The 22,056-nt window shown below is 38.5% G+C and overlaps 1 pseudogene across 1 annotated transcript; it reads right to left on the reverse strand.

Moving 5' to 3' along the window:
• Positions 1-15,269: 15,269 nt before the first annotated feature.
• LOC308626982 (large ribosomal subunit protein uL4-like) lies at positions 15,270-16,685 on the reverse strand (annotated as a pseudogene). Its single transcript has one exon. The product of its transcript is annotated as a large ribosomal subunit protein uL4-like (transcript).
• Positions 16,686-22,056: the final 5,371 nt, after the last annotated feature.

Consider the following 22,056-nt stretch of genomic DNA (forward strand, 5'->3'; position numbering starts at 1 on the left):
AGGGGAGAAAAATAATCTACTTAAAAGAGGGAAAAATTGCTGAAGTAAAGTCCTTGGGTAATTGAAAGCGTAGCATAGAAGCAAATACACAGGTAGGTGGGTTGGCCTTTGCTTGAAGCACAGAGCACATCCGTATTGTCAGGAGAAAAGATAGATTATATTAGCACAAATGCAAGCAAATGAATAAATAATGTTGTTTCATGGGGCTTATGAAGGTTGTACACTGTTCCATTTTCTCAGTGAAATAGAAAGCTAAGTAATCACAGCCGAGAAAAATGATGGGGGAAGGAGGTATTGAAAATTAAAAGAGGACATTCCAGGGAGTAATCTTCTAGGCATGCGTGAGTCTGAAGGAACCAGGAAAACATTGTGTGATTGCCAGGAACATTCAAGACTGAATTGAGGCAGGAGGAGCCTGAATTTAATAAGACCAGTCAGTTAATTGTGTATTTCCCCTTGTTAAATTCACATGCACAGTTTCCAGCATAGATACAGAGTAGGTGAAGAGTTAGGTTTAATCAGGGTTGAGGTTTAGCCAAACAAGAACAAAGGTAGGGAGAGGCAAGAGAGCTCAGGTTGGATACAAGAAAATGCTTATAATAATTGGACTTTAATCTCCTTAAAGAAATGAGAAAATGAGGGTGAGAGAGAGGTAAAAAGCAAGTCTATAAATCCTAAATTCTAGTGGGATCTAAGGATGTATTAACATAAGAACAACAAGAAAGCTCTGGAACATGAGTTGAGGGTAACTAGAGAGTGGGATGCCCTTGCAGTTACTGATAATGACACAGTGTAAGCTATGATCTGAGGTTGAAGATCATGGAAGGAGAGGAGTTTAGATGTTTGAGAGGTCCCAAGATATTGGAAGGATCATATATGAATTTTTTTACATTATCAAGAATTACCACAGGAGGAGTGCTGTATTAAGGTGGTCAATTTCAGCTATCTCAGTTCACTGAAGTTCATTTTCAATGGAAGATATGGGATTTATCATTATTTTATATTTAAGATCAGTAGCATTGCATTTAGTATACTCTAAACCTTTAGATTTTTATATATAGACTTATATGTAACCAAAGGAAAGGAAAGAGACCATAATTAACACCATAGCCTGAAGGCATAATGTTTTACCAAATCACCAGTAGATTGTTTATCTCCACTTATTGGAGTTGTGTGAAACTCCACACAATTAGGTAAAAAATTAGGAAATTTAATATTTTAAAAAATAAGTCCAAATAATAATGATCATAGTAGCTATTACAAAGCTCTGTGTTACATGATTACAATGAACATATGAGGTAAATATTATTGTTATCATTTCATTGTTGAGAAACTGAGGTACAAAAAGTTTAAATGGATGTGCAAGGGTAAAGAGTTAGTAAGTGAAAGAACAGGAGTTTTAACTTAGACAGACTGACTCCTGTGATCTTAATCTGACCCCATGACCAAGACAAAGTGCATATTAATAGACTTCATGCAGACTATTATTCTCACAGTGTGCTTTTCTATTTCAAATTTCTTTGGTTGTTCAATTTCATTACATCCTTCCAAATGGTATCCTTTGTTTTTCTGTCCTTAAATGAAATCATTTTATAGGATAATGTTATCAATTATGAAGGTGATGAATTGCTGCATTACTTTTCAAAGAGCTGCTTCAGCAAGCTGTCAAGTATAACATTTCTTCAATAAGCACTGAGGTCACGAATCATCTTGTCTCAGCCCTAACAAGGACTCTTCCTTCGCTAGTGATGCAATTAGTTGTCCGGTGTCATCACACGTTGTTTCCTCATAATTAATTCAAGGCAAATATCAAGTTGCATGGAAGCTCATTTTAAACAGGATTCCAGGGGTCTTTTGAGACTTATTCATTGAAGCATAGATGGCGAGCAAAACTGGTTGTGCAGCTGGTACTCCTCAACACATTTAAGTATCTTTCATGAAAAATACTCAATCAGACAGAGGGAATATTATAAAAATCTGTTTAATTAAAACCAAATAAGAAAGGAGGTGGCAAGTTTATTAAGAAGTAGGCATAAAACGTGTAACACCAAATATTGTTATAGACTTTGTATTTGCTCTTTCCTCTGCATGAATTTCTTCCTGGGATTTTTTTCCATAGCTGTCTCCTTATCATCATTCAGGTGTAACATTTAGTTCTCATTCTTAGGGAGATTTTCTTATCACCTTATCACCTAAAACAGCATTCCTTTCTCTTGTTATTCTCTATCACAAGACTCTGTTTATTTCATTCATTAGGTACTGTTAGGGATGGAATATTTGTGTCCCCCTAAAATTTATGTGTTGAAATCCTAACCCCCAGTACAATCACTTTGTGATCGTATTAGGAGGATCTAATCACTTTGGAAGGTGATTTGATCATGAGGACAGGGCCCTTATAGATAGGATTAGTGCCCTTAGAAGAAGAGACACCAAGGAGCTCTCTCGTTCTTTTTACTATGGACCGGGGAGAGGGAACAGACCCTCATCAGACACTGAATTTGCCAGCTCCTTGAACATGGACTCCCCAACCTCCAAGACTGTGAGAAATAAATGTTAAGATGTAGGATTTCAGGGCACCTCAATTTTCCTTCTGCAATACCTCATCTTAAATACTGTTTGAAGTGATAAAAGTCACTAGTCATAATTTGTCACTAATGTCCTGGTTTTCATGCTATATTGTGATTTTTATGTCATCTGTGTCCATATCAGTATTTCATGACACATTAGAAAGAAATTTAAATATTTTTCCAACATGTTTATATGATTCAACCCACTTCATTAATTGGATTATCAAACAATTCAAAAGCCTATGAATTATTTGTATTCAAAATTTATTGCTTCCTTTGTATGAGTTACTGTTATTGGTGTGATCTGAAATCATTTTTCATTACAATTAGCATCTCAGTGTCAGAATTATTTTAATTTATTATTACTTTTGTTTTGCATTTCATTAATTTTAGTGTACATTTTCTCTCAGGTCTTTACTAAATAAATGTAATATTCACATATACTTTCAATTCAGGAGTTTGCAGTTTCTTATTTTAATGATACTTTCCCAACGACGTTTTTTCAAATCGTAGATTTCCCAGCCTGTTTTCCTTCCCATATTACTTCGGTCCATTCCAGTGATATCCCAAATAGGAAAAGTGTTGTGGAGGAACATCGTAATGGAAGGAGACACCAATCTTAAATAATTTTAGTTAAAGTATATAATTTTTGAAATTAAAAAAATAAATATATGACCACATGCATACATCAATAAGTATCCTGAGATAGTGGAAGTAAGGGGCCCTGCAACTTAAGCTTCCTTATTTACATGGTACGTCCATCTCTGGTCAAAAGTATTAAGAACAAAAACCACAGGCCCAAAACTGTGTCACTTGCACTAAAGCCAATGATACCAAAACTGATTTAATGCCTAACCTAATTGCAGTTCCAGCCTTCACCAGAAATGCAATCTTCATTAACCAGTCTGGAATTTTCCGGTCAGCACCAATGAGGTAATCTGCCAATGTGACCCTCTCCTTCCTCACCCAGGGAGAAGAGAAATCTACACAGTTAAATGCTTGCAATTCCTTCCCCCCATTTCTCCTGTGTCTTGGCCTAAAAATAACCCTTTCTTTTCTTTTTGCTAATAGCTCCCTTGCCCCACCCTTCTTCCTATAAAAACCTTCCATTTTGCACAACCCCTCAGAGCACCCTGCTAGTTACCAGATTGGACGCTGACCGATTCATGAATTGCCTAATGAAACCAGCTAGATCTTCAAATTTACTCGGTTGAATTTTGTTTTTTTAACAAAAGTAAAACTAAGAATATCATCTTCTTTAGTGTGTTTGATAGATAGATGTATGCTTTCAATGCTAAACTCCAAGGTAGATAAGAAACACACTTTATTTATTTATTTTTTAATCTGTATTTTATAAACAAATTGGAGAGAAACTGTAAGCAGATAGGTTAGGGGGTCCCGGGAGAAAGAGAACCAGGCATGGCTTTCTTGACATAAGAGAACCCGTTTTGCGCTAAGCGATTTTGTTCCTGAGCCTGGCCACAATGCTTGCCCTTGAACAGGCCTTGGTAATTAATGATCTTAAGGTAACAAAGGAATTCAGGAACAGAGGAAAGGCAGTGAAACAATAGTGCAGTGATACAGTCCTAGTTGCTCCTCAAGGGAAATACATAATATACCTTTGAGTTCTGTAGGAACTAAGGCCCCCACTCAGTTGGAGGGCAGAATGATGATGTTGACCATCCTGACTTCAGTCAACTAAAGCTTGAACTCTGTCGACCTTTGCCCCAATTCTATGATGAATTCTCCTCTGCTCAAGCCCCTTTATGAATATGTATGTACCCTTAGCTTAAAACTTCCCCAGTTTTGCTGTTCAGGAAAACATAACTTTGGGAAAGATCCCCAGTGTTCTTACTGAAGTCGAATCGGGCCTCTGTACCCTGACACCAAATTAAATCTCGCAGACAGAGTCTTGGGTGAAGTAGGAAAGAATAGCTTTATTGCTTTGCCAGGCAAAGGGGGCCACAGCAGGCTAATGCCCACAAAACTGTGTGTCCCGACCTGGAGGGGGTAGTGAGGCATCTTAGAGTGTTCAAGGAGCAGGGCATGGTCAGCTCGTGGACATTGTTCTGATTGGTTGGTGGTGAGGTAATCGGGTGTCAGCATCATCAACCTTCTGGTTTCAGCCAGTCTGGGGTCTACGTGCTGGTGAGCAGCAGTCAGTTAACTTCTCCCCCTTGGTTGGGGTTTCAGTATCTGCAAAACAGCTCAAAGGTATTGTTGTGTGCATCCCATGAGGGGGAACCTGGACCCTGCCCCGAGGCTGCCCTTTTGTTTCTTTTGACTGTTCCTCCCTGGTCTCCACATCCCCTCCCCTCCCTAATTAGCAACTGTTTGAACCTGCTCCTTGGAACTCAGGGAGGGTCATGGAGGCTGAATGAAGCCTGTTTCCTGTAATCAAGAAATGGGGGACGCAGGAAGGCTTTTGTGCCCAGGAGCCCCACAGGGTCCTGCTCGGTTCCATCACTTGCTACAAGTAATAAATCTTTCCTCCTCCCACTCTTTGGCTTGGTTATGTCTATTGGCTCAACAACCACCAAGAGGTGAACCCAGTTTTCAGGTAACAAAACTTCTATGTAGCTCTTTGAAAGAAATTCTATTTTCTTAAAATTTGCATTGAAAAGTTGATATATTTTTTTAAAAAATGGATACAGCTTTAGGAACCAAGTTCAAGAAAAGCTGAGAAAATTTTAGACTATAAGCCCTTCATAAAGTTTGCTTAATTTATTACTGATTCTAAATGCCTACCATGCAGATGGAACTCAATAAATATTTGTGACTGAGCACATTAATGAGTAAATGAACTACAACATTTGAAATAATTAAGAATCTAACAACCTAATATTTAGTGGGCAGGATGAGCAGACAACATGAATAGAAGGAAAAATGTTCTCCTGATTGAGAAAAAATGTAATGGAGGAATATAATGTATTCACAGTAATATTAATTTTCATTTAAAATTTTCTTTCATTTAAGGGAGGAATAATGATGCATAAAGTTGTGCTGTTCCAAGAAAAGAGGTTCAATGCTGGGGCTAATTAGTGAACAGTACAACTAGTGAGCCATCAAAAGACTAATCAGTGGCTAAAGCAGAGATGGAAGTTATCAGTGTCACTGGTAAATTGAGGACTCTCGGTAGGAAGCAGCTCTACATTTTCCCAATTACTATGCTTCCCTTCTTCTGAGCTATGTGAACCCATACTCCTTCGTGGTACCTTTGCCAAACTACTTAACTTTTTAGCCACATCTGTTATTATAGTCCTATTTTTTTGTGTTTAAGGAACAGTCATGTTCATTTTAAACTGGGAGCCACAGAGCTAAGTCAAAGGGCTTCTCTCCAAAGTGCCAGCTTCCGGACTCAAGAGTGTGTGTTGGTGTGTGTGCGCGTGTGGGCTCCTGTGGTGGGAAGGGAGTGGAGAGTTGAGTCTGGATCTCTGATCCCTCTCCTCCCTCTTCTAAGCTCCAGCTCCACTGGCATTGAAAGGAAAGGCAGGAGAGAAAAGGAAAAAACAGGCAAGTATCTTATCTGTAGGCATGAATGCAGCCTCATTCTGTTGGTTCTCACTGCTTTTCTGGTTAACATAATAGCAGGAGGGAAGGTGGATTATCATGATTATGTATGTATTTCTTTGCTGAAAGTTCCCGCTCACAGTGGGAGCGTGATTCTGTTAGGAGCAGGATTGATTTGCTGTTCTGAGTGTCCATTTGAGATTTGCAGTCTCAACTTTCAAGGCTATCATCTGCATGGTTGAGTGTTTACCTCCAATTGAGAGTTCAGCTGTTCAGTTGCAGGGCAAGTGTTGTCTGTAATCAGGGCTGGAGTTTTCCCAGGAGTAAACAAGAAGGGACAGTGGGAGGAAAATGCAAAGCCTCGATGAGGATGCCTGACTGTGGAATCTAAGTTGGGGGAGGAAAAGAGCTGTAAAGGTGTTAGGGTCAACAGGAAAGTCCTGCTGATGCTGAGAAATTATCAGAATTTGAATACTAAGCGTGAAAATGTTTAAGTTTCTATTTTGTGAGTAGTAAGTAAGGTTGAGAATGCTGCTGGGGGCCCAGCATCAACTGGGAGCTTTTTATAAATGTAGAATCTCAGATGAATCAGGATCTTTATTTTAGCAAGTTCTGTCGTTGATTCAAATACACATTGAGTCTGAGAAACACTGGTCTAGAATAGTGGGTCTCAACTCTGGTTGCATAATAAAATCACTGGGGGAGTTTTTAAACTATTCCTGATTCCAAGTGAGAAAGCCTTGGGGTGAGGCCCAGGCATTTATACTTTTTAAAACCACAATTTGACCCTGACAGTGGTTGGTAAGTAAGGAGTCATCAAGAGACAGAAAGGTTCCGGGCTCATCTACCTGGATTTTCAAGTTACCAGGTTACCACATTCTAGTCAACTCCAGCCAGTTGTGGCCATGTGGAGATACAGATTGTGAGATCAATTTTTCAAAAGTAAGAAATTTGGTTTTCATAAGAAATATCTATATTTTAAAATCATGGTTAAAATTAAAAAGAAAAAAATAAACTCAGTAGGAATTTCAAAAACCATTGGTTAGATTTTTGACTCGGAAAGAATGATAGTTTTAAGCCTTCTACGGTGTCAGCATACCACAGCTGTCTCTCTTTTCCAACTGTTGAGTCATATTAAGTAAGTTTATAGTTACTTAGAGTAGCAGTGAGTAAAACTGCTGAGGATTTTACAGGGATCAGGATAGTCATGTAGTCACATTGGCTTTTATCATCTTCTTCACTCTGGATACACAATGATCAGTGGCCATCAGGGAAAAATGTGGCAGAAAAAGAGAAATCCAGAGAAAAACTCATGCTTCTGTCTTCATCAGATAGAAAGCTTTTCTCTGTGGCACAGAAATAAGTCTTTACGTTGTCTCCTCACCCAGAGTATATGAAAAACCACAGACTTTGTTAGCTGTTTTTTTTTTTTCTTTTCATTCTGCCTTTCCTGAATAGTCTCCCTTTATGCTTGACACATTATTTTTTCTTTAGATAAATTAGTAAAACCAATTAAGTTCATATCAAGTACTAGAAACATGGTAACCTTTTTCTTTTATAAAGTGATTTGAATATCTGTTGTAATCCATTATGTGCAAACATCCCCTTTATTAAAATTGTTTCTGTTATCCGTATGCCCTGGAGAACCCATACATTTGAATTTGTAGCTAAACATCCATGAAATGTGAGGTAGGCATAATCTGGACAGCGATGACGAGAAGAGGCCCATCCAGACAGAACTGTCATCAGTAACCAGCGCACCGGCGAGAGCTCCCCCTTCAGGCCCCTCGGGCCTCAGAGCGGGGCCTCCTCCCCTCCACACCTGCAGCCCCATGCACCCCTGTGCCTGATGTCAGTCCCGCCTCTCCGCTGCCTTCCACACTTAGCGCTGACACGTATCCTGAGCACTGAAGTGTGGTCCCCCTGGGGTATTCAGACTAGGGCCACATCCCACTACACAGACAACTGGTGAGATACTCCTAAGGATAAAAAGGCTTAGGTCTTGGGGCGACTGGGAGGCTCTCACACACTGCAAAGCTGGTGTCGGTCGGCTGTTTGCAGGACTTAGATTCATTGTTCTGGGTCCTCACTCAGTGCCCAGTGGGGTCTCTTGATCCACTAACCCAGCGTTTCCCAGGCAGCTTCTCCCTCACCTACCCCCTTGCCAATCTGCCTTATGACTCCTTATAACTCCTTACCCATACACAGAGCAGGGGGGAAAGCTAACTCCTTTTATTTTACAATAGACCTTGAAGCCTAGAGACCAAAATCATTAGCAACGAAAACCCTGGATCCTCTTTCCTTGAAAGCAGGGAGGTCTCTGTCTTTGAAACTTATTTATGAGCAAAGGGAAACAATTCCATTAATTTTGGGGAGACAGGTACCACAGACCCATTGAGAAGGCTGAATTCTTCCAATGACAGAAATAAAAGAACAAAGGAAAAGAGTAGTCTCTATAGAAACTGAGATTAAATATTCTTATAAAATTAACCATTATATATATAAATAGTATATATGTATGTATATTATTTTATATATAAATGTTTATTTATATATTTGTTTATGTATATGTATATATATATGTTTATGAGTTCCAGGTACATAAAATTGAATTATATACATGATATTAGAGACCAAAGTTAAGTAAAATATGATTATGCATTCCGGTGTTTAACAGACCAGTGGAAACATAAACAGAGGAAAGTCCAAATTCCAAAAGAGAATGATCAATATTATCAAATGCCACAAAGATGTCCAATAAAATGAGGACTTTAAATTATCTAAGAAGTTCCAAATCAGAAGGTCAAAAGGATTTTCCTGTCGTGATGGCAACTAGAGCCACTTTGCAGTAGAGAGATGAATGGTGAGGTGAGATTCTGGAGACAGGAATTATAAAGGAAGAAAAAGAATAGAGCTAACAATGAGATGGGAAGACAGTGAATGCTTGAGGGAGAGCTCATTTTCTTAAGTTTAGTTATTGAACCAATAGGGAAAGATGTTAGAGACAACAGTGGTTGGTAGGAAGTGGACTGGATCCAGACAACGAATGAGGGGATGAGGTCACGCTTCCTCTGACAAAAGGAAAAAGGGAAAGCTGAGTTGGGGTGTAGGTAAATTACCTGGACACAGAGAAGCACTTCAGCCAAGAGGCTTTCACTACCTCTGTCGAGAAGGCACTTCACTTCTTTTGCTACCAGCCTGGTGGAAACCACCCTCACCTCTCACCTGGATTATTGCAGTTGTCTCATAACCATTCTACCTGCTTGTAACCTCACCTCTCTTCTCTCTTTTCTCAGTGCTGCATCCAGAGTCATGTTAAAATTAAGCCTGATCGCATGACCCCTCTGGACAAGACCCTCCAAGTATTTGACAGAAAAGCCAAAGTCCACATGGTGACCTATTTGATCTGCCTGTGTTCTGCCCCCCACAGCCCTCCTCACTCAGAAACTCACTGAGCCATCTGCTTCTCTCTCCTTGGCGCCCTGGTTCCTGCCACAGAGGCCTTTGTCCAGGCCTCTAGCTGTGCTTCACTCTCAGCCGGGACTTTGCCCTCGATGTTCCCTCTCCCTGGAAGGCTCCTCCCCCTGGAAGGCTCCTCCCCCAAGAATCATAGCTCAGCTTCTTCACTCCTCCAGATGCCACATCCTCACTGAGGCCTTTTCAGGACACTGTCTACAAGTTCTGCAGTGTTCCTCCATTGACACCTTCTATCCCAATTGCCTGAATCACATTTTCAGTTTAGCCTAGAGCTACTCGATCTGTGTAACAAACTACATATTTTCCTAACGTGCCTTGTTTTTTGTCCGACTCCACCACGAGGGTAAGGACTCTTATCGCTTGTTCACTGCTCCATCCTCGGGTCCTAAACTGGTGACTGGCATGGTCGGCACTCAGTACACATTTGTTGTATGAATTGTGAGAGAGAGTTTAGGGCTCGCATTCTCTGGGGACAAGTTAAAGGTTGTCTGAGGAGTAGTGATGGTCATTTTAGGCTAGAAGTGGACACTTTAGGTTAGAAATACACATATTTGTATAACTTCTCTCACCAAGCTCAATGCTCAGGAGTTGACAGTGAAGGACATGAATTCTTTGACACATGTTAATCAGCATTGCTCAACAGAAATATAATGCAGACCACACATGCAAGCCATATTTGTAATTAAAAAAAATTCTTGCCAGCTTTATTGAGGTATGATAGACAAGTAAAAATTGTATATATTTAAGGAGTACAAAGTGATTTTATATATAGGTATGTATATATATATATACACATTGTGAATTGATTATCACAACCAAGGTAATTAATGAGATTTTACATTCTCTTTTTATACTAGGTCAGTGAATTCTGGTGTGTATATCACACATACAGCATATTTCAATTCAGATTAGTCATAGTTCGTGTGCCAAATGGACCATGTGGCTACTGGTTGCTGTATCAGACAATTGAGAGTGGACAAATGTAGAGTTGGAATGATTGGTTCTAACTGAAAGATACGATATGGAGGCAACTGAGTATAAAAACAAGACAGTTGTTGAAATGATAGAACAGAAAGCCAGTTACATCAGTAGGAGAAAATAGTGGGACAGAAGAGAATGATGAAAGGAGTTCCAAATTATGGTGAAGGATAAATTCAGTGGGATTAAAGCATAGGAGTTTGTGACCAGAGATTATCTAAAGCATGAGGTGGAAATGAAAGCTGTTATGGACCAAAAGTACAATTGAGTAGCAACAGTGGTCCAGGAAAATGAGAGGTGTTGTTGTGAACTGTAAGGTTGTTGCCAAAGTCTTCACTTTGTGGGTGGAGGTGAGCGGCTTTCAGGTCAATAGATGACAACAGTGGAGTGCAGAAGGTGAACTACTGGAACTCATGACACCCAAAAGAGAAGACTTTAGCACAGGGTGAAACGGTCATCTGTTAGAAGGGTTAATGTGGGTTCTAGAGATGACTAGGAGAATTCATCAATATGTCAGAGGGAGAGTGACGAGAAAGAGGATAGAGTGTAAAAATAGGGGGAATATTAGAATAAAATAGAAGACAATCAGCTGGAACGGTCAGGGTAAGCCCAAAGTAGAAGAACAAAGCAAACCTGTTGTTAAATCAGAATTTGGGGCTATTCGATTATATCTCAGTAAGGATATTTCCTGGCTGGCTCTGAAGGAGAATTTTTCCTCAGATAAGCTGGCACTGTCACACTAATCTTTTAACATCATACATATGGTTCTTCCCAAGGGCAGAAGTACTCTTAGGTAACGTCTCTTAGATAGCCAAGATGAACTACTTAAGTCTGAGAGGCTTTATCAAGGCAACTCTCTCCTAGAATTCACAGTATATTTATTATCCTTGATGTCACTTTTCATATTACCTCTTTCAGAAGCTTCTTTAAAGGGATAAAGGAGCCCCCAGCTGAGTCCTGGGTCTCGAAAGAGTTCGTCTGAGACTTTAAAGGGGAATCTTAATATTTAAAACTCTAAGGCAAGAAAGAAGAAAAGTCAGTATTTGTGTGGGAATATTTTGTTTATTTGCCTAAAAAGACTGAAGTAATCGCAAAAGTAATCTTAAATTATTCATTCAACTTGGTCATCATTCAATATTCATTCAACAAACATTTGCTGAATTTTAGATAGTTATCAGGCACGCTACCATGTTTCACAGTGATGAAAAAGATAAAATCATCTCAAAGTGATTCAAATTAAAGCAGGAGACTGACAGTTAACTAGGGAATTAAAATAGAATGTGGAGGGACTGTCAAGGGCCCCCCCCGACTTGTGGGTGGTAGGTTGGTAGAGATAGAACGTTATCTCAGTCAACATATAGCCATCCCCCAAGTAACCAACACTGCAGAGCATTTACTGAGTATGAGAACATAGAAGAGAGCACCATATGACACATCAGTACAGCGCAACTGCCTGATGTTCCTTTCCAACATCTGTTTTAATTTTCCCTAAAAATTTCATCTTCCTGTACTAATCATCACAACTTTGCCTCTCAAAAATTTCAGATTCTCTCCTCTCTCATCCACATACCTTCTCAAAATCCAGTCGTGCTTACATTCCTCTCTGCAAGACAATGCTCAGCTAAGAGAAGTAGTTCCCAAACCTGGCTGCACAGTAGAATCACCTGGGGAACTTTTGCAATGCTCTCTGGCCAATTAAATCATCATCTCTGCGGGTGGGATTCAGGCATCAACATGTTTTTTTACAGTTCCCCAGGTGCTTCCAATGTTTTGGCAAGGTTGAAAACCACTGCCTTACAGTGTTCAGCAAACCCAAACCTGGTCTTAATTCAAACCATGTCTTGTGGTCTTGTGCCTCGAGCACGACCTCTATAAAGAGCTTAAAGTCATGGATCCTCCCAAACAATCCAGGTCAAACGCGGTGGTGTTCTGAATGCAAATTAAGACAGAGAATCGGGCAGGTTTGAGACTGAGTGGAATCAAAGCTGATCCTGCAGTTTCCGGTCTGGGCAGCAGTGCAGAATGTAAGTGCAGCTAATTACATATAATTCATAATATGTTTGTAATAACTAAGGGTCACAGGAGTATCTAACATGAATGCAACCAGGTTGTTTTAGAAATTTAGGGGTTCTTTTTAAAATAAGAATGCGATTAACTATATTATTTTTGAAATGAAAGCAATCAGTCCATGTGATGCTAAGGAAGTCTTAACTCTAATGGAGAATGTTTCTAGATGACGGTATTCAAGTTAAGAGAATATTACACAGGAATAGGCTTAATTTGGGGGGAGATTAAGATTAGACTGTGGAATAGACAAGTCATGGTCTTTTTTAAAAGATATCTTTTTTTCTTTTTTTTGCATTAACCCCCACATTCTTTGAACCATTGAATCTTCAAATCTCAGTAGTATTCTAAAAGGAATAATGCTTTCCCCCAAGCGTATTCATATGGGAGCTTTAAACAAAAGCAAAAGAAAAGTAACTATTATTTTGTAATGGAGGAGGCCTGAATGAGTTCCACCCTTCAATCAGAGTCCTGCCAGCGTTCAGTAACACAAAACGTGTTCCTCAAACTTCCTCACACTATAATTTTATGTACTTTTCTTTATAATTCCCCAAGATGTCTTAGAATTTCCATTTTTACATATCTTTTATGTAATTCTTACCAGTAAAGTTGTAAAATAAAGCCACTCTTATCCTTCTATCCATTTAGGATTTTTGCACCCAGAGCATAAATATAGTGCTGTGAGTTTGGTTTTAGCAAACAATGTACGTGTCATAACTTATAATTCTTTCCTGGATTTGGTTTGACATTAAAATAGGAGAAATGGCATAGTCAGAGCTCCGTTACCTTTTATACTAGACATGCTGTGTTCTCCAAGATGAATGACTGGGTTACATTCTGATTATTAAAGTGAGTGAGGTTTATTACTCTGTTCAAAAAAAGTGTATTTAATAGCATTTTCATTATATTCAAATCATTTCCAGAGTTATACACTTAAAAAGTAAATGAAGTGTAGTTCTGTAGAGAATTACTCCTGTGTGAATTCAGGCAAAGTAAGAATAGTATATTATTCTTAATGGAAAATTCTGAATACATATTTGAGCTATAAATACATGTAAAGATGAATGATATGTTTTCCAAGGGTATTTTACTGTGAAGTTAAAGGTGATTAAGGCAAAAATGTATTAAGAAGTCTGAAAATTTCTTTTGGAAAATGGGTGGCATGCTCTTCAGTTCCTGCAGCCTTATTGCGGTCCATCCCTCAAGTCGCTCCATTTGCTCTGCGCTACACGTGCTTTGTGTGTCTTGATGTTCACGTGCTGAGTGATGGTATTTCTCCTACTTCCCTGGGGAGGCATGAGTCCTTTCTGCTTCCAGGAAGAGCTCTACATACATGTCTATGCATAATATTTTCTCTTACTTCTCACCCTTGTTCTTTGGGATTAGGCAAAATCCTTCCAGGTAACCAGCCTGAATAAGCCTGGTAATCGGGTAATATAAAGTATTAAGTCTCAATAAAAGCTGGGAGAAAAAAAATTAAAAATACAATGTAAATAATAAAAAGAATAGAAGGTAATGAGAGAGAAAAGTTGTTTTACTATCTCCACAACATAAATTATGATTTTGATCATCCAAAGGTGGGAATGATATGAAAGGGGAGTTAATTTTGTAGATTTAAATAAAGGGATGGTCAAAAGTTAAGGGAGACGCAAGAGGGAGGAGATATGGGGGTAAATGTATATGTATAGCTGATTCACTTTGTTGTACAGCAGAAACTAACACACCATTGTAAAGCAATTATACTCCAATAAAGATGTTAAAAAAAAGTTAACCTAAATTAACAAATCATGTATAATTTTCCAATTTTTACAATTTAAAAGTCACCTTTATTCATAATTAAGGAATAGGTAAAAGGACTAATGAAATAACATTTTACTCGATTACTTAATATCCAGTGGCAGAGTGTGTTGCTCTGTCTTTTCCGTCGAGTCCTTCTGCATTGAATTAGGACAGCACATTTGTAATTAAATCTCAGTTTATAGACTTATATGGTAACTTCAGTTTTTTTCATTCTGGTTTCTTGCATCAGTCATGTTAATCTGTATTGATTTATAATCTGGAAGAAATTAGATCAGGCCACATAGAAGCAAGGCTGTTGGTCAGAAAACAAACTAACAAAAGAATTGAAAATGTGACCCACAACACTATTATTTAAAACAGCAGTGCCCTCTACCACTAGCTGTTTATAACTGTGAAACCCGCAAGGCTAGAGAAGCTGAGTCTCTTAAGAAAGCTCATTGCATTCTTTACTTTGAAAAGAGACTCTATTATAGAATTGAGCCTGATGTACAAGGTGGTAAACACATATTTGGCCAAGGAAAAATATTTACAGTAAAATAGTGCCTGTCAGGATTCAGTATTTAACGAACACATTGAAATTAAGATGTATTTAAAGTTTTCAGTTAAAAATTTAACAAACAGATCATCTAAAATAACTTCAGCTTTGTGTTAGATTTTTCTTTAATTTTTAAACCAATTTTTTTTCACTTTTTTTAAATTGAGGTATAATTGACCTATAACATTATATTAGTTTCAGGTGTACAAATAATGATTTGCTATTTGTATACATGGTGAAATGATCACCACAATATGTCTAGTTGACATCTGTCATCATACGTAGTTACAAAATTTGTTTTTCTGGCATGAGAACTTTTAAATACTCTTTTTTTTTTCATGTTTCTCACTTCCCTTTGATCAGGTCTTTATTCAAAATTAGCTGTCCGAAGTGAGTTGACCTTTACCGAATAAACAAATTTAACTGTATGCAGCAGCCTTCTTTTCCTCTGTGGTGGGTTTCTTTTCTGCAGGCTTCTTTTTAGCGGGCTTCTTTTCAGCTGCTTGTTTCTTGGTCACTGGGGACTTTTTTCCCACCAAAGCCTTCTTTCGCTTCTTCAGCTTCTTAACGCAAACAGCCTTCTTTCCTTTCTTTCCCACCACAGTCTTCTTGCCTGGAATCCCCTTCTCATCTGATTTGGCTTCTAGTGCTGCTGCTGTCCTATCCATCTGGATTTTGTGGTTCTTGGCCTGGCGAAGAATGGTGTTCCGGTGCATGGTCTTTGCATATGGGTTTAGCTTCAACATGATTCTCAGGTTTTTCAGTGGATTCTTCAGGACTCTGCAGTGAATCTTCTTGCGTGGTGCTCGGAGGGCTCTTTGGATCTCTGGGCTTTTCAAGATTCTGCTAAGGTCTGTATTGAGCATCTCGTGCATGGGGAACTTGTAGTTACTCTTGAGGGGAGCAGCTTTACGCCAAGTGCCATACAGCTCCTCTAACTTGCAGAAAGCACTTTCAGTCCAAATGCAGAAATGTCCCACATGCCCCCCAGGAGCAAGTTTCAAAATGTTCAGTTGGCTTATATTAAGCAGAGTAATTCCAGGGATGTTTCTGAAGGCCTTGATGATACCACTGTCCTCATTATAGATGATGCAGGGTCCCCTGCGCTGGATACGGCGACGATTCCTCACTTTGCCTTTGCCAGCTCTCATTCGCTGCCAGCTGTAGACCTTTTTGATATCATTCCTGGCCTTAACGTTCTTCCGAAGCAAAACAGCCTCCTTGGTCTTCTTGTAGCCTTCAACTTTATCTTCAACTACCAAAGGAAGTTCAGGAACTTCCTCTATACGATGACCTTTAGACATGGCCAGCGCTGGTAAAGCTGAGGCAGCCAGCGCAGAGCAGATGCACTGTATTCAGTCTGCGGTGCCAATGTCGCCAGGTCTTGCTTGGCACAAATATGCGGCCCCCACGACACATATTTCCCAAAGCACCCTGGCCAGACAGTGAGTGCCGCCACCTTGAACCCTGGGAATTCGAGCCGCAGGCCTGCCAGTACCCCAAGACTCAGCACTGGTTTGATGACCTGCTAATTCACTGACAGCATAGGGCTGTCTGTTGTTTTTGTGCAAGTTGGTGTGAACAAAGTTCACAATATCTGGTCGAATGGGAGACTTGAACACAGCAGGCAAAGTGACATTTTTGCCAGATGACTCCCCCTTTTCAGAGTATACTGATATCAGTGGACGAGCACACGCCATGGCGGGGAGAGGAGAAGGCCACGCTCCCTTCAATCCGGCGGCTCCCACAGGAAAAGCAAAATCTACTCTTCTAACAATTTCCAAACATGCAATTCGGTGTTATTAACTATAGTCACTATGCTTTCCATTATATCTCCGTAATTTTTTTTTTTTTTCGGTACATGGGCCTCTCACTGTTGTGGCCTCTCCCGTTGCGGAGCACAGGCTCCGGACGCGCAGGCTCAGCAGCCATGGCTCACGGGCCCAGCCGCTCCGCGGCATGTGGGATCTTCCCGGACCGGGGCACGAACCCGTGTCCCCTGCATCGGCAGGCGGACTCTCAACCACTGCGCCACCAGGGAAGCCCAAGACCCTGTGAACTTTAAAAAAGGAACACTATTCAAAAGATGTGGCAGCATATTATACAAAGTAAATACAGTTACTAAAATGATTTAGCATGCCACAGTGAGTTCCGTTTGAATTTTGACAATATATCCTTCTGGTTGTCCAGTTGTACAAAGAAGCTGAAATCAATGCTGAATTGTACATCTCCATCCTCCCAATGCCCAACTTATCCAATAGAACAATATGGCACTTTAAAAAAGTGCATCAGTACTCCTAATCCACCAGGGTTTAATACATCATTTGTGCTGTGCAATGCATAATTCCCTGGTGTTGTAAAAAGTTAATGCTCTTACAAAAAAGTCCCCAACTCTCATGGGAGGAATTTATGTATGGGTATTCTCTGCTTTTCAAAAGTTCGCTATACACCACTTCACTTTCACAAAAAACCTACATTAGTACATTAGTACCTGTTTTTGATAATCAAAAGAAATCCGAAGAGGATTTTTGTTTTTACAAAAAATGGTGAAAAGTGAAAATAGCATTCAGGGTTCGTCTTGTAGCAGCTGATGTAGAGGCAGCATGCACCCCAAACCGTGAGAGTGGCACCTCCAATCTCCTTCCCAGGGAACTACACTTAGCATCTTAGCATCAAGCCACCGTAACTTCGAACTGCATCTGTGAGCATCTGTGCTGTATCTTGATTTATTTTATGCCTCCTAGCAAGATGTGTCCTTAGGTAATTGCCTTTTGCTTTATGCCATTTTGGCTTCTAAAAGGCTTCATAGAAATGTTCTACTATAGGATAGTAGGGAAACCTATACTTGGGAAATGAAAGTGAATAAGATTTTAGTTATATCATTGAGCTATGCTTTTTGGGTTTAATAAGTACAAAACCTAGAAAATAGGGGTCAGTTCTTTATGGTATCTCATCTAATGTTAAAAACCATGTGGAGGACTGGATCTGTGTCGCATTTCATGCTGTGCCCCCTGGGAGGATGGGGCCCAATTCAGTTTCAGTGGAGTCAGTTGAAACTTTCTATGGAAAACCTTCAACCTAGTTAAATGATTAACTCTCAAGTAAAAAATAAATAAATACATACATAAAATAAATATATATGTATATATATCTGAAACATTCTCTGATTAGAAGCCATGTGAATCTCAGTAATAGTGTAAGTACAACTTAAACTAAAAAAATCTGTTTCTTCCTTTTCCTCTGTTGGCCCCCTAGTCCCTACCTAACCCCCAGTTTACATTTTAAGACCCTTCTTCCCTAGCAAAGATCCCACAAATAATAATTAGTCCGGTGTATTAATTGGTGAAATTAGTCAGGCTCTTTTTCAGTAAACCAGAACATGTTCTCATCCATTCATATCTCCCTATTGTTCAAATTAGTTGCCTTGGAAATTTAAAGCACCTAATATACTCCGCGAAGATAATCATAATCTCCACTTCCATCGTGGTTATCAGTGACCAAGATGGGCTTAACTGTTCCTTTATCTTCACTAACTTTCGACAGGTTTCTTCCTGAGGATAGGCCCTGACCTCCCTTAGAAAATTTCGTTTAGAACAATTGTGATTGTAAATTCTTTCTCTGCCCCTTTGAGATGGAAATCTTCTCCAACCCAGAAACATTTTGCTCAAAGACCTGGGAGCTACCCCTTTGAAATGTAGTCATCTAAGATAATACACCTCCTTCCCAGTCTCCGTGGGGGAGCAGCAGCCCAAGTTTGTTAGTAAGTGACAATTAACAAGCCAGGGTGACCTACTTACGTTGACCAAACTCCCCGCTGAGGTCCTCTAGTGCTTTTCCATAAACTAACTCTGGCAATTAAAAGTCCTTCCTCCTCTCCAGCCGAGTTGAGTTCAATCTCTCTTCTTCTACAGGAGTCTTGAGCAGGAGACTTGACCCTATTGCAATAGTCTTGAAAACAGTCTTCCTTGACACTTTTAACAAGTGTTCAGTGCAATTTTGCTTTGCGTCAATTATTTAGTTTTCCTCTCTCTCCCGTTTCTGTACCATTTACACATACATCAATCCCTTGTGTTTTCGTCTATCTCAATATTTCTCAAAAAACTTCAATAAGAACCATGATTTGTAGGTCGCCTCTCTTGAAACCAAAATAAATGAACGAATAAAATATAAAATAAAATAAAGGGAAAGGAGAAATGAGGCAGGTTCCCAGTATGATTTTTGCAAAGGATACAGTATATAAATAAGAAGCTCATTAAGTCATGAGTACTAATTTAATTCTCTCATAGTCTAAAGGAGAGGTTACAAATTGTATGATAGTAGGCCTGAGGATGGATTTTATTTGACCTGCTCAGTGTACTAAAATTCAGGAGATTTCACATACATTTTCAGGTTTCTAGCATCTTAAACAAATTGTGTAATCTCCCAACCCTAGCTATTCATTCCATCAAGACAGTGGAATCAACTGAGAAAATAGAATAACAACAGCCTTCATTTAGAGATAACTTACAAAAGATATACCTCAAACTTATTTTTATTCGTTCTTCAAGCTGTTTTGAGCATGTAATATATTCATTTCTGCCAAATAGTTAAAGTAGTAAATAGCTTCCGATGAAATATTTTGAGTTTCTGATTTCCAGGAAATTTGCACTTTATTTTTCTCAGCTTTATGTCAACAAAACTGATAACCTTTTAGACCACCCAAATTTTATATAGAACTTTAACAAAAGTGATTTTCCTTTTTTTTCTTTTTTTTACATTTTTCCCATATAATAAAATACATTTACTAGCATAATTTGGTGTTATATCATTTTATTAATAAATTCCCTTTTTTTATACATTTCCATCTCTCTTTTATTATTTTGAGACAAAAGTGACTAAGGTTAATTCTGGGCTTAATACTCATTGTTAAATAAATATTGAACAATTAATAAACAAGATTCATTATAATTGGTGTGTGTGTGTTGTGTGTGTGTGTATGTGTGTGTGTGCTGACCCAAACCAGCATGTTTTTAGCTGGCTTTTTTTTTCCTTTCACAGAACACTGGCTTCCAGTCAAGGTTCCACTCATCACTAGTTGAATAAATTTAGACAAGTCACTTAAGCCCACTCAGACCTGTTTCCTCACAGTAAAATAAAGAGGCTGAAATACACATACTTTAAATTTCCTCAAGTTCTAAAATAACATAACATGGGGATTATCACTATGGTGAATGTTTGTGTATCAGGGCAAGCGAGAGTTCTGAAGTGAGGCAGAAACTTGGTTCAGTGGCTGCTGTGCTTCTAATATTTCAGCATGAAATACAATGTTTACTATAGATATTTTAATTATAGAATTTTTACTACAGATTTTTTTAATCAGGTTAAAGATGTTTCTTTCTATTCCATACTTCTACGAGTATTTATCATGGATAGAGTCCAGTTTTATTAAATGCATTTTTGCATTGATTAAGATAATATTCTGTTAATGTAGCAAAATATGTATTTCCTAATGTCAAATAATTGTTACATATTTTAACTGGGATAAATCCTATATGATTAGGTTTTACAAATGTGATTTGCTGGCTTACGTTTGTTAATATTCTAATATTTACAGTTTTTATACTTACATTTTTCTTGACTTCGGAATATAATTTTTCTTTTTCCTACTGTCTTTGGTATAAAAGTTATACAAGATTCATAAGGCAAGTTGCAGATACTTGTGTGTATTTGTGTGTGTGTGTATTCATAATCATTGGATGAATGCTTGCAAGATGATGATTATATGTTATTTTAAGGTCCAAACCACCTGTTTGGCTTGTTAGTAGAATTTAAGTGATTTATCTTACTTATCCAATTTTTTCAATGGTTATAAATATATTCTAGTTTTTTGTTAAATTCTGACTCAGTTTGCATAAGCTATAGCATCACCTTTGGAAAACTATTGCCCTGAACTTTTTTAAAATTAAAGTATAGTTGACTTATTATATTACCTTCAGGTATACAACACTGTGATTTGATACTTTTTAAAGATTATACTCAATATAAAGTTATTATAAAATATTGGCTATATTTCCTGTGCTGTACATTACATCCTTGTATCTTATTTATTTTATACCTAGTAGTTTGTACCTCTTAATCCACTTGCCCTATCTTGCTGTGCCCCACCAGACTTGACCACTCTGGTACCACTAGTTTGTTTTCTGTATCTGTGAGTCTGTTTCCTCCTGTTATATTTGTTCATTTGTTTTATTTTTTAGATTCCACATATAAATGAAAAGATACAGTATTTGTCTTTCTCTATCTGATGTATTTCATTAAGCATAATACCCTTCAGGTCCATCCATGTTGTTGCAAATGGCAAAATTTCTTTCTTTTTTATGGCTGAATAGTATTCCATCGTATATATATATATACCGCATCTTCTTTATCCAATCATCTGTTGATGGGCAGTTATGTTTCTTCCATATCTTGGCTATGTGGAGATCTCATTATTACCATAAGGATTAAACTAATTCAGAGGTAGTCACAGTTTTTACCACATTTCCATTTAATTGTCAGTATTTGTAAGTGCAGCAGATGGAGGAATGAGAGAGAACAACAGTGGATTTTCTAAGCTTAATTCACTGGTGACTCCAGCTGAAGCTGTTGCTCTAGATGCCATCTGTTTGCACCAAAGTAAATAAACAGGCTTCGGCATCTGGTATACAGCCAGTGATTTGGTGAATGTTTGTTTGCGCCTCTTGACAAGTATTGAAAACACACTAGAAGTTGTTGAGGTTTATACCTAGCAAGCCCAGCAGTACACCTCCATTCACTGTGCTGTCACAGGCTTGCATCGATCTATGACTCTGTCCACAGTTTAGTCAAAAGAAACTGAATTGTTCCCATCACTAAAATAACATGAAGCCAAATCATTCTATTTATTGCTGGATCCTGGAGAATAGAAAATGTCATAAGATTAGAGGAGACAAATGAATCCCATGAAAATATTGGGCCTATATTTTCATCTCATGAAAATATAGTTTCTGTGCAAAGAAGAGGGCTACAATAGTCTGGAATAATCTGGATATTATTTTTACATAATAAAGAAAGATGTACTATATGTCACTACCACTTTAAAAGGCACACACCTCTTGTTAGACCTTT

The sequence above is a fragment of the Mesoplodon bidens genome (genome assembly GCF_964165515.1).
Source record: "Mesoplodon bidens genome assembly, chromosome: 13".
NCBI lineage: Eukaryota > Metazoa > Chordata > Mammalia > Artiodactyla > Ziphiidae > Mesoplodon > Mesoplodon bidens.